The sequence below is a fragment of the Sinohyriopsis cumingii genome, unplaced genomic scaffold (genome assembly GCF_028554795.1).
Source record: "Sinohyriopsis cumingii isolate HCF-2022 unplaced genomic scaffold, ASM2855479v2 utg001237l, whole genome shotgun sequence".
NCBI lineage: Eukaryota > Metazoa > Mollusca > Bivalvia > Unionida > Unionidae > Sinohyriopsis > Sinohyriopsis cumingii.
In genome coordinates, this window is record NW_028315973.1 from 313,801 (window position 1) to 328,165 (window position 14,365).

Below are 14,365 nucleotides of genomic sequence, written 5' to 3' on the forward strand. Positions count from 1 at the left end.
GAACGGTTCTTCTTTTCTTTGCCTTTCTAGCTTTAGACGTGTGAAGTCTGGTGAAAGGGTGTTTTCTTCGTCGTCTCTTTCTGCCTTGTCCTTGCTGAATGCCTGACTCGGTAGCGTGTAGGGCATTTATAGGTGTGTCTCGTGGGCCCAAAAGGTCTTTGCCCGTTTGCAGCAAGACATTTTTGCCTGCCCTCATGAAGGCTTCTTTAGGGTTTTGTTTGTCGATGATGACATTTTGGAGAAATTCTTTGCCTTGTGTCAGTGCCGCATCTTTCAAGGCGTGCAATCCGCGTGTCACCATCGGTTCCAACACCAGGGCCACCGAACGAAAGGCCGATTTTAACATATCTCCTAAACCGTGTCCTCGCTGTCGAGCAACCCCTCGATACACTGGATACATGACTTACGAATCGTGAGAAAACCGTTTTCGAAAATGGAGTTTCACCGTGACTTTTCCTTTGGTGAATGGAATATTTTGTCCCAGATCTCCTTTTATAGCAATGTTGACCGTGTCCAAATACGACTTGCTGACAGGCAAATAGTGAGGATGTACAAATTCGCGGTGAACGTGGTAAGTGTTTCCACCTTCCTCGTCAGTGACCGTGGCAGAATCCACTTTGAAAGGAATGACACGCAGTAACGGCACAGAGGTGTGTCCCACCACGTTGTACTCCACCACATCGGAGTACACAAACATCAAATTCAGTCCTTGGTTCAGTTCTACCGGGGCACGAAATAACTTGCTAAAAGACTCGTTGTCGTAAATGATTGGTAATTCGTTTTTCTTGAGCATGGCCATTCTCATGTCCATGTCTCCGCCCAACATGTCAAACTATTCACGACAAAAAAAAATGGACACGATTTTACTCCCGTCAAATTTCATCAAGAAGCGACGAGCTGCTTTGTGGTATTCCATGGTGACACTTTTTTGACACTTTCCAAAGCTTTCAGAAACACGACATTAAATCTGGAGGTAATCGTGCTGACCAAATGTTGACCACTAAAATAATAGCCTGGGGGAACGAACAAGTGATAGGTGGTGTACTTTTGATTTTTTGTGCCAGGGGTTTTCTTGTCATATTTGCCATAGGTATCCAAGTACTGTTGCAAATGTTCGTCATGAACTTCCAAATCAAAAAAGTTTTGATTGGGAAGGATATTGAGGACTTGGGTCGGGTGAATGATTTCTACTAAAGCCACTTCCCAATGGGCTTCGTGATCTAATGGGATGGTCTGAGGTAATTTGGCCGTGTAACAGCACAACGTGTTCTTGGGAAACACCTCCATGGAACTGTCACTGGGTAAGGTTAAGTAAAATTGGTTTTGGTGACTCATAATTCCAGAGTTCTGTGGCTGTCAGAGGGGTTACTGGACGTCAGAGGCGTGTCTCCGCTCAAAATGGGGTTATTGTTGTTGTTGGAGTGGTGACTGGCACTGGCACTGGACACAAGGTTCCCGTGGTTCCCGTTCGAGGAGAATTTCAGGGAGGGATTGGGAAGCAAGTAACCGATGCAACTGCTCAATAAAATGGTCCACAATTGTTTGTCTCCTTGTTGCAAACTCAAATTGGCAATGGCTGCATCGATGACACAATACACCACGAAGATTTGGCAGAAAAAGACCATTTGCGTTTTAGGCACACGTTCTCCACACAACACCCACAAGGGTTGTTTTTGTAAATCTTGCAGAGAAGAACTAGGTGAAGGAGTGGTCGACGTAGCTGCGTCTGTGTGAAAGGGCATGATGGTCACTTCTTTTTATAGTCGATCACTTGCGAAACGTCGATCCAAGAATCAAAACTGGGTGGATATCCTTTCCAACGTACTTTGACTTCTTTGACACGTCGTTTGCCCACTTTACGGGTTCTGCGTTCGAGAATGCTTTCGATCTCGTACACGTCGTCTTCTTTTTTGGTGACATGTTGTAACTCGGGTAAGTAAAACGTTCCTTTGAGCACTTCTCCGTTCATGTCTTCCAATTTATAGACGGCAGGATGACGGCCATGCACTCGTCCAGTGACACGAAACAATTCGGTAGTCCAGTTAGGTAAGTAACCTTTGTCGAAAGTGCGTTTGGTTTTGCCAATGCGTACCCAATCTCCTACGGTCAACACTCCACTTTTCTTATGGGCAGCCCTCGTCGGGGACGTACCAAACAGGCGCTCAAACACCAGCACTTCGTTTTCGGGAGTCACCTCTTGCGGGGCACGTCCGATGCTTCGATGGTAAGATTGGTTGTACGCTTGCACCAGGTGCGGTAAGATGTCGATGGACTTCAGAGTGTGGTGATGCGTAAAATATTTCCACATACGTTCTTTCAAAGTGCGTTGAAAACGTTCCACGATGCTGGCTTTGGTTTCGGGATTCTCGGTGGTAAAAAAATGAATGTCACGTTTCTTTAATTCTTTTTGGAAAGCTTGGTTCAGAAATTCGGTGCCTTTGTCCGTTTGCCATCGAAGAGGGTGACGACCACTTTGTTTCAACACTCCGTGCAGGGCTCGCACTAACTCGCTGCTCGATTTGGAAGTCAAGGGTACGACCCAGTCAAATTTGGAAAAGACGTCGATGACACAAAACAAATATTTGTAGCCTCGATTGTAGCTGGCCAAATGAGAGACATCGGCTAAATCGGCTTGCCATTGATGATCGATGCCTTCCACTCGGGTGCGACTTCTGGCAAACTTGCGTCGAATGGGTTTGTGTAAAGTGTAGGTAGCTTGTTCTTGCAACCATCGTTGCACTTGAGGTAAACGGAGACTTTTCAGTCGAGTTTTGGCAGCACGATACAATTTTTGAACTCCTGCGTAACCTGCAGGATGGGAGGGATCGTAGTAAATGCTGGCTAACACTTTTTCCATTTTGTGTTTGTGTGTTAATAAGGCACCCACTCTTGGAAGATGCTACTCTTTTTCTCTTGGGGTACTTTCTTGGATTGCAATGCTTTGCGTGTGCGACCAGCAATAGGTGTCGCAGAGGAGGATGTCGGAACAGGGGATATCGGTTCTTGTTTCACTTCTGTCTTCACTTTCTTTTTCTCTTGTGATGAAGAAGGGGTGGACATCATCTTTTTAATCCATCCAATTCTGGAGGTAGGTGGTGTTGTTAACTTGCGTACTTTTTCTGGTGGAGTTTGAAACCCTTCTTCTTCTTCTCCTCTTTATGTCTTGGTCACTGGTAGTGGTGGTGGTGGTACTGGTGATGGTGCTGGACTTTTCATCAAGGTCTTAAAATCTTTCAGAGTGGGTAGAGCTGTTTCGTCTAAAGCTTTCTGGTGAAAGAGTTGCAGTCGTTGCAAGAGTTGACCGTACTTTTGCGATTTTTCTGTTTCGGACAAATCTTGGCGATCCATCAAGGACTGCAATTCGTGTTGTAACTGGGACATTTCGCTCAAATGGGGATTAGGAGGTAAATGCGGGGTGTGTTGTTCTTGCCAACGATGGTATTCTATCCATCGTTTGTAAGGCACTAAAGCTAGTTTTCGTCCTTCCATGGGGTTGTCAAGGGTCGATTCTGAGATCTTGGGACTTCAGAGGGCCTTTTTATCTTGCTCCCATCAGTCCTCCCAACATGGTTCCCAAGAATCCTTTCAGCAATGGGCCTAACAAGAGGGGTAAAATGCCTCCACGTTGGACCGACATCTTCTTCTTTTGACGAAGGGGGATTTTCTTTTGAACCATTTGGCGAAGAACGTGACGATGTTTGCCTAAGCATTGTTTCTGGTGTTTGGACAAAGGGATCGTACCTTTCAAGACGTTCAAACAACATTCGCACACGGTATCGATGACCTCTTTGGAAGCTGATTGAATGAGTTTTTTTTCGTAGGGGTGGAGAAGCTTTGGACAGGACAGATAACATGTCCCCATGTTTGACTAAACGTGGTGGCAGTCCTTTCCTTTTCTTTCCTTGGGGTTGTTTAGAAGAGGGATGTTTTCTGGAGGGTGACATCTTCAGGAGCACCAAAACACTGATACCCAGCTTGGTCACACACCTTTTTTATACTGGAACGCGTCGCCACTGATTGTCTTTACGTCGTATCAACTTCAGGACAGGCATGACACGTCGTGCAGGGGTACGTAACCGACTAAATCGAGCCAGTTCTTGCTTGGACAAATCCAGTAAACTTTGTAACATGCCCGATCTTTCTTGGACTTTGATTTTGGGAGAAGGTACTTTGTGATCAGCAGCCACTGCCACTAAATTGGAGGGTCCTGCCACTGGGAAAGTTCTTGGGGTCATCAACGGAGAAGTTCTTGGTGTGATCAACGTCTCCAAGTACTCTTCAGTTCTTGGTGTCATCAACGGAGAAGTGGATGAACTTGAGGCTGCCGGAGACGCAGTCACCGCCGTGGCAGGTCGTGGTTTGCGAGTGTAAGGTTGCGTCCTGGCCGAAGTGCCTCTCTTGCGACTAGTTTTCTTCTGTGGACTTTTTCTGGGGGCTTATTTTCTTTTTCCGGGGTGGTGTCTGGTAAGAGGAGGGTCCCACCACTGGAGAAGTTCTCCTTGGGAACCTGGTCTTTTCTTCTTCTTGGAGCTTCGTTTGACTTTTTTCTTGGGGAGAACTTTGGGGGCATTAGGATCCCATCTTAAGAGAGAGCGAATGATGACCCCTCCTAGAGTACCGCTCCCTCCAGGTTTCAAAATGATTTGTTTTTTGGTTTGAGTGTCGATGCGGGGATCGGCCAGTTGGGTCAAGGCGACTTTGTTTCGATCAAAAAAGCGTTTGGTTTGATGAGGAATCTGAATGATCCCTTGGAGTAATTGACGTGCTGTCACCGTGAACCATCGTAAGACTTCTTTGAGACTAGCTTCTAAGACACGAGCTCGTGTTTGTGGATTTTTTTCTCGACTGATGCCATACAAGGCACGAATCAATTTGACGGGAAGATGCGACTGAAGGGACGTCATGTTGACGTTGTGTGAGACAGACGAAAAGGGTCTGAGGTTTTTATAGATTTTTTGTGGAATGAAGTTAAGTCGAGGACGGAGACGTGACAGGCCCTCCGTCTTGGCACCAGTGGTGAAACAAGTGGGTACGAAATCGCAAATCATCGGGGGTCGTAGGTTTCAAATCGACGAGTAAATAGGCGTGTGGAGTTTGAGTGGCATCGTCGTACGCCTGAGTCAGCCAAGGCGTTCCTAACTGTTTGGCTAAGACTTGCACTTTCGATTTATCTCGAGGGCTTTTAAACAAGACCACGTAATGCGCATTGAGACTGATGGTGCGATGGGCTTTACTTTGTTGAAACAAATTTTGAGTGATGTAAACGACACTGGCATTACGATGATGCCCTTTGCGCGTGAACCACAGTTTAATTTCTTCTTCGTCTTCTCCTAACATGTCGTCGAAAATGACCAAATGGGTTTGACGGGAGTCAGAGACGATGCCGTCGTCTTCTTTAGGAATGCCTTCCACAAACACGATGGAATCGCCTTGACTTTCTCGCAAGAGGCTGTACGCCGATTGCCACTCTTTGTAACACCACACGATGCGCTGAGGTGGTCGATCGATCAAATGATGTTTATGTTCGATCAAACGTTTGACGAATTCGGTTTTGCCTGAACCGCTGGGTCCAGCAATGAGCATGTTAAAGGGATGGCGAAGATACAAAGCCTCCCAACTGGCACGATCTAAGTGTTCGTCGATGACTTTAACAGTAGAAGAAGAAGAGGGAGCAGAGACAGCACAGGCAGCCATAGTGTTAGGAATGTCACTTGTGACACGAAAACAAACAAGACGAGAGTTTATATACTTTTTTCAGGACACGTTTATTGAATGTTTCAAATATGAACAACACGAAAGACAAAAATACATAAAAGCCAAATAGTTATGTACAGGAATAAAAAACACATCAAAACAATCAAAGTGGAATATAAACAAGTCTCTGTACAACATGTTTTGGTTAACCAAGATGTCCTAGGGACAGTGTGTAATGTTCTTACAGTCTCTACATGAGGTATTGTCACACAAGTGTCCTCCCGGAATGACCTTTCAGGAATGTCCATGACAGTCCTGTCCTGAAGCGAGTGGTTGTTCTCGGTGACGGGTTCTTCTGGCACTGTCACTAACACAGGTTGAAAAGTAACTTTTTTCCTTGAACAATTCTCGTGCATACTGGGCCACTTCTTGGGTCCAAGCCTCAAAACCCCCCTTTTTCCAGTCACGAACATCTGTCCAGTGGGGTGACACACACATCGTCATACACGTCTTCGGTAGCTAAAAGTTGACGAATCTTTTTTTCCCGTTGAGGTCGAGAAGTATCCAGACGAAAACGCAAGGCTTTGAGCAAAAGGAGTCTTTCGTGACCATTTAAGGCCATTGAGGTGGTAAGTACTGATAGTAAAGAGTCCACAAGGAATCGGCTGGTAAACGAAATCCCAGAAAACAAGTCACTAAGACACACACCACTTGTCGACCCAAATTGAATTGATACAGTTCTTGTAATAATCGATGGTAATGATCCACGGTTTGAATATGGTCATTGAGTTCCTTTCACGGAATCTGTTCAATTACATGTGACATAAGTCGTGGCATGGCAGCCTGTTTTTATAGTCTCTTTGTTTCGGAAACAATACACGTACTTTCTAGCCAGAGATCTTCGTTCTCGGTGATGTCCAACATTTCACTCCTAGCCAGTCTGGTTTCTTCTTCAACAACATGGTAAGTCACTTCAATGTCTCGGTCCCACTAAGGGTAAGTAATGACAATTCGGTCACCATCGAGCATGTTCTAGGTAGGCCGAATCTTGCGGTTCCCAGTGGTGAAGTGACACACCGCAACTGAAGCACTTGACTTTATCCCCTTCGCCCAAGTAGAAAAATCCGGCTCTGGCTAATTCTTCGGGGGTCGGTCCTCCCAGATACTTAGGCCATTTTCCTTTGAACGATTGAAGACGACTTTCAAAGTCGCAGTATTCAGACAAACGCACAGGGAACGAATATTCGTCTTTCACAGGTTCGTTTCGATGAGGGTTGAGTGACATGGATAGGAGTTTGCTCAGGGCTGGATGACATCCGTAGGGAGGTAGACGTGAAGGTAGACATTCACCTTTAAAACGAAACCCAGTAAAGTGTCCAAGAGGACGAGTGGCATCGCTTTCGCATCCCTCAGGTTTGACACGCACAGCATCACTTTCCATGATAGGGGCAGTGAGAACAAAGTTCCCATGATGCTTTACGGTATCGCTAAGGTCACAGCGTACAGCATCGTTCCATCTCAAGGCTCACAATCGCATTTTACTTCAGAGCCCCCAAACTTGAATTATGCCCTTCTGAACTTGTTGTGTGTTTCTCTGAAAGTATTCATTTTGTTCGCTTGGTCTTGGTAGTCACAATGAACTATCGATCTTGCCTAGGGTTCCATTTTATATACAGACCAATACCGACGTGTCCATACGGTAAGGTGAAATGATTGGGAAGTGGCACTCGCTTCTGGTACACGATTTGATAGACTTTTTCCAAGGGTCGACTGACGATGTGGTGAGTGGGTAAACGTACAATCTTGTTGGGTTGATAGATGGTGACTTTAAAGTGTTCATCCTCTCCAGATTGCAAGGCTTCTTTCAATACCCCAAAGTTGACCACACGACTGGTACGATAATTCAGAGTCAATCCTTTCACTTTACACTTCGTGTGCAGTTCTCCTTGTGGGTCCCGGTATTCGTAGCCGTAATTTTTTGGACCGCCACTGACGAAACTTAGAATCTTGTCGTCGGGATGCTCGTCTGTCCAGGCTCCTAAACGGTCTCCTTCGATGTCAGGGTGCTGTTGACTCGGGTGATGGATGTAAATGCAACTGTCCGTGTCAAAGTACAGGACGCGTTCATCTAACAGTTCTAAAGCTTCGTACAATTTTAAGCGAGCATGAGCTGTCACGTAAGCCGCAATGATGACATTTCCAAAGGGGTCGTCTTGTACAAAGTCCAGATCTTCTTCATAATTCACTAAGATCAAATTTTCGCGAACGACGTCCACGTGTTTCATGAATTTGGTTTTGTCGTGAATCATCTGGAAGTAGCGGGAAGGTTCTGTCAAATATTCCGTCTTGGGTAAACACGGACGTTGTGCCATTTTACCCCACAAGCAATTTAACATCACTTTGGCAAACGATCGCCTGCCTTCGTTTTTCTCGATGTGATCTAAAGAGATGCCTTCTTGTGCCCGGTATTTCTCTTTGAATTTTATTTGGTCTTCGGGAGTGTGACACCAGGAAGGATAGCCACTGGCTTCTTGTTTCAGTTTCAAAAAGGCATCCACGTAGTCGGCGAAAATGCCTTTCTGCGTGGGGTCACCCTTGTGGTATTGTTGTGTCTTGGGAAAGTGACAAATTTCGTACACTTCTAACAGTTGATATCCCATGTCCAGAGCTTTGAACAATTCTACGCTGACCCAGGTTCCCATCAAGGCCCGTTCTTCCTGGGTGTGCTGACAAGGTTGGTCTTGGTTGCACGTTTCGGCACAAGTACGGCACAAAGGAAACATCAGTTTGCCTTGGCAATGGTGAGGTAACACGGGATGGTACAAGTCCTTGGGAGGCAAAACTTTGCACTTGATCAAGCCTTCATATTGTCGAATGTTTTTCAGGTCGATGTGTTCTGTGAACAATTGTGGGTGCCCTGCAGGAAAGTGACAATATTTGCACACGTAGGGATACAGCGAACACACGTCCAAGTATTTGATTTCTTCTCCTTTCTCTTCGTCAGCTTGGTACAGCAAACTGGTGGCATTGGTCCTTCCTCCGTACAAACTTTCCCTCGGGTTCAGCGGGTCCATGAACTGGTAACTTTCCACGAGGCGTTTAAACTCGGGATCGGTTTTCAAACGGTGATCGTACTCGTGTTCCCACATTTCCACCACTTGGTATCCTTCCTCTTCTAACTTTAGGCGTCGCTGACAAGTGGCCTGGTACAAGTCGTCCATGGTTCGTTGTAAAAACTGATTTTTAGTGTCACGGTCAGGGTAACAGACAGGACATCCGTGAAATAAGCAACCGTTAAACTCGTACACGATCTTGGGGTTTTCTATGTCCCAGCCATCGACCGAATGCGTTCCGATGGTCTTTTCGCCCCCTCCGTTGCGGGCATGCTGAATCCACTTGTCTTCCTTGTCGCACAAGTAATGTAACCAGCGTAGGGCTTTGACCGAGTATTGACGTTTGACATAGTTGGTCGTTTGAGGACTGATGACAGCTACGGTGTTTTCAGGCATGAATCGTTGCCGGTACACTAAGGAACACGCTTTGGCAATGGTGCAAGCTTCTTTCAAAGGATCGACCCCTCCGTGTTCCATGAACAGTTCTCGAACTTTTCCACAGCATCGGCGTAAAATGTCCACGTCGGAACGACAATACTTTAACATTTCTTCCTGAAAGTCGAAAGGGTCGGAGGCGTGAGCCTGGTACCAAGCGTAGAAAGCTTCTCGTTGTTCGATACGCATGTTGTCAGGGTTGTAATAGTGAACCTCAGGCAAATGGGGTAGAACGGCGTGTTCATTGGCTTCCGTATTGAAAAAGTGTGGAAAGTACCCTTTAGCCATTTCTGTCATTCCAAATGTTTTAGGCATTCGACTCAAAGGCATGGCTAAGTAACTCATCGAATCTTTAAACTGCACTTGTCCCACTTGCATGAAAATGATTTTGGCTCCGTTCAAAGTGACTTTAGGACGTTCGGTGCCTTGTTCCGTATAGTATCTCAAAAGAAACTGTCCATCGTATCCGGAGAAATTGTGAGCCATCACTGTGGCATGACGATGACAGTCTCCGTAACGTTCGATGTCCTCTTGGCTCCATGTCTTGTCGATGGGGTCTAAGACCCATTGGGCAAAATCTGCTAGCGTGTTCGGTCCCCGAAAGATTTTTTCACGTCCTCCAGAAATTATGCTGCAGTGAGGGCAATGACTGAAGATAGGTTCCTGAATGCACTTCTCGCACGCTCGATGAGCCACGCAGAAATTAGGAACGTGAATGCCAGTCTCTTGCATGCATTCGAAATCGAAAAAGATGAAATTGCCTTTCTTCTTGTGACCGTCCTCTTTCTCTGGTGGGGGTTGGTATTTTTGCACGTAGCATTGGTGTTCCAAGTCCACGATGTGGTGACAAATGTGACATTTTTTCTTTCCTGAACATACGTGTGCCTTGGCATTATTGGTACGTATGCCTTGTCCACACGTAGGGCACAATCTCAGCAGTTGACAAGCACATTTCTGCTGTGAGCCTTGCGTCTTCAAATGTTGTTGGTAACAGGTAGGGCTGACAAACGTGCGCAGACAAGTTGAACAATGCACTGGTCCTTCGCTCAGACAGGGTGGAGAGACCAAACATCCTGAGCATTTCAATCCACAATGCTTGTGTTGCTCTCGATTGTTATAACCATAGTCACATTTCTCACAGTAATAACCGTATCCCAGGAATGCAGTGATACTGGTAATGGTATCGAAATGGTCATCGTGATAATAGACATGAATGTATTTTCCATCCTTAAAGTCTTTCCCTCGAAACAACAGAGACCCGCTCATTTCTTGAGGGTGCACTTTCAAGGTGTAGCGTGGAGCTAGGACATCTTGCAATATTTGCATTTCAGGAATGCCACAGGGTGTGTCTGTGGACAGGCCGGCTTGTTGCAACAGGAGTTCTGCTTCACTTCGTTGTTTGGCTCGGTCGGATCGTTGAATAGTTTTCCAGGCTCTTTTCCATTCTACCGTGTCATTCTTGTTAGCATAGGTTCGTCCCACCACGATGGCCCTGGCTAAACACATCTGGTATTGAGGGTTGTGAATTCGGACGAGACTCTTTTTGGTGCTGCGAAGGTCGTTCACCAATAAGACTTTTTTGCGGCCAGTTCCTTGAGGAGGAGAGACGTGGGTCATGTCCAGTGTGGCTTTTCCATCGGTGATGTTAAACTGGTCATTGGATTGTTGTACGTGTTGAATCTTGTCCATGACTTTGGAAGCAGTCAATTCTGCAGGGCTGCTAAACTCGATCCAAACAGGGGATTTCAAGCCGTCGTGTTGTATGGAAAGTCTCAAGCGATCGTCTTCTTTGGGTTGACATTGTCGCTTGAGTGTGCTGAGCAAAGAATCCCACACCCCGGTGATGAACCCTTCTGCTTTCTCTAACGGTACTTCAGCCTTGAAATCTTTAAACTTCACCGTGTATTTGTAAGCCGTGGTTCTAAATTTTCTAGAGGAGCGCTTTTCCGTCTCTCGAATGGAATAGTACTTTTCAGGGTTAACTGAGGGTGGTGAACTTTGTTTAGAGGGTTCTGATTCTGGTTCACTCATGTCCTCTTCAAAATCACTGGCATGAATTTGTGCCAAGACTTCAGCCCTGGTACGAGGCGATAGATCACGTTTCTGCCTCTTACTTTCTTCGTCTTTCTTCTCACATGAATTCGATCGTTTCATCTTGAGTGCAAAACGTCAAATGACTCAAGTTTAAACAGCATGGACTAGTTTGTAGTCATGGCAGACCAGCGTATATAAAAGGGTGTGTGTCTTGTCCTTTCACTATTCATTTCACTCTCAAACCGAGCACAACGATGGAAGAGACTACCCAGATGGAACGTTTCATCAGAGCTTTGCGAGGGGTCATTAGAAAATTCTCTTCAGACCAGCCGACGGACTACTCTCCTTCCTTTCGAGATAAAAGTCAAGATACTTGCTATATCTGTCAGAAGAAAGGGCATTGGTCTTCAGAGTGTCCAGACCGTCAAAATAGAAAAAAAGGGGTTAGAAAAGACAAAAGTCAAGATACCTGTTATTATTGTCAAGAAAAAGGACATTGGTCTCCAGATTGCCCTACGAAACAAGAGGAGCAAGAAGAGAGGGATTCTGGAGAGGAAGAAGAAGAGGAAGAAAGTAGACAATTCTTTTTACAAGAGGCAAAGAAAAAGAAACAGGAGAAGAAAAGAAGAAGGGAAGAAAGTGAGGAGGAAGAGGAGGAAAAGACTATGACGGTGAAGAAATTGAAAAAACAGAGAGAGTAAACAAAGAAACAGAAGAAGTCTATGAACTTTTTAAAGTGCTCTGTTGTGAATTGTGAATTGGATTGTAACTATTGATAAAAGAATAAATTAGGTATAAAAAGATAAGTGTCTTTGAGTTTTGATTTTAAATAAGAAGTTACACTCATGCACTCATATACACGTACTATAGGGGTAAAATGTTTTGTTTTTTTTTTTTTGTTGTTTTTTTTTGGTTTTTTTTGAGTTATTGCCAATTGAAAGTCTATCTCTTTTCGAGAGAAGTGGTTTTTGGTGTAGGGGTGAGTTTATGCAATCAACTTTAACTGCTTTAAGCCTTTGCCACGGCCGAGGCCTACTTCTGATGATGATGATTGGGTTGAAATCACTAAGGGTGGTACGGTAGGCTTAGTCACAGGGTTGGCGTGTTTAGCTCGGGAAGGTCGTATTCTCTTCGGTCGTGATAAAGAAGTCTGATACATTTGTTTCAGACTTCTTAACTCCGCTAAAATGTCTAACAGTACCGTGACCGTTTGATTTTCACCCTCTTGTTTCTTTGCTGCTGCTGCTTCTTGTTGTTGTTGTTTTTTTTTTTCTTACCTCTTCTTGCTGTTGTTGCTGTAAAAGAAAAGCTTGTTCCGCTTCCTTTTGTCGTTGTATAAATTTCTCTAATTCTTCTTTCTGTCTCTGTCTAAAATTCTCCACGTGCGGTAATGAAGGTGACGAAGGTTCCGGAACAAATTCTTGCGAGGTAAGAAAATCCACAAAATCCCAATTCACCTCTTCTCAAAGTAAGTCCGGGTTCCCTTGGGTGGTCTCCACTGCTGGTGCACCCCAATGGATCGTTTTCTGAGTTTCCGTCATGTTGAATCACTGTCGCATGAATTGACAGCGCACAGTCACTAGCGAATCTATATAGACCACGTGACGTCACAGACTGTTCTCTTCGGATTGGATGCAAGCTGACTGAATTTTGTAACGCGTGTTTGGATTGGTCAATGAACTCAATCCGTTTCAATCCTTCCTCTACCTATAAATAAGCGCAGTTCACTGCATTGATTCACCTGTTCTCGGCGCCTCAACATGTGGACCGACGTTCAATCTTCTACGCTTGTGTCTTCAATGATGTTCAGGGCGGACATACCCATGTATGTCCGGTCCAAATGGACAGTTATCCATAGGACAGACACCAGTCTGTGGATACGTAGGATTTACGTGGAGAGGCAAGGATGCCTGAAAAGAGTGTTAGTCTATGGACCTACCATTAGACGAAGCCTAAGACGAAGAAGATGTTGCAGATGCCCTTTATGTTAAGGGCATATTAACATAAACCCAAAGGCCCTTTTCATGGCCACCCACATTTCTCGAAAAGAGATAGACTTTCAATTGCCTACCCCATTTTTTTATTTTTAAAGAAAACAAAACAAAAAAAAATAGAGAACCATCAGGTCGGGACCATATTAAAATAGGGTCCCGACCCTGTTCCACTTTCCCTTGTCGCTCAACAGACCCAAGATTTATTCCCCATGTTAATTTCCCTTGTCGCTCAACAGACCCAAAATATATTCCCCATGTTAATTTCCCTTGTTGCTCAACAGACCCAAAATATATTCCCCATGTTAGTTTCCCTTGTCGCCAAAGTGTCCCAGGGGTTTTCGTAATGTTAAATTTCCCATTGTCGCCAAAGTGTCCCAGGGTGGTTTTTAATGCTAATTCCCATTGTCGCTAAAGTATCCCACTTAACTACTAATTGCTCGCGAAGAGTTTTTCGGTTAGAAATAACGTGGACTAACCCCCAAGAGGGAAACTCTTTGAGGATCTCTCGGAGAGAACCCTCAGTTTAGTTAGTTATTTTGATTTTTAAAGTTATTAATCCCTTTTTTTTAGGAAGGCTTATTTCGGTATTTGGACGCTTCTACAAAATGGTCTGTTCACCTCCCCTGCTGCTGCAACATATAGTCATTATGTGGTTGAAAATACGATTGGAAATTCTTTCAATACCTTCTACACTTTCCTTAAATTCGGTCTTTTGCCAAAAGAGGGATCGTTCACGGAGTTTGAATGTGAGGACCTTTGCCTCATTTTAGCTGCTGAATATAAAATGTAATTTGGGGTGAACGTATTCGTGCAAACTACCATAAAGAAGTAATAAATAGCAACACAGTTATCATTATATCTCTCTCGGTTAAAATGCAGAATCAGAACCGACTTTATCCTCTCCCGGTAATAATTTTGAATTAGAATCGATATCAGTATAAAATAAAAAATGACAACTCACCTTTCACAGCCATTCGTTATCTGTCCCGTTACATATCACTTGTTGCGTGTACTTCACAATTTGCACGTGCCAGAAAAAGCGGGATAATCTAAATATATAATCCTTTCTTCAATCTATATTGCCCCTGTGTATCT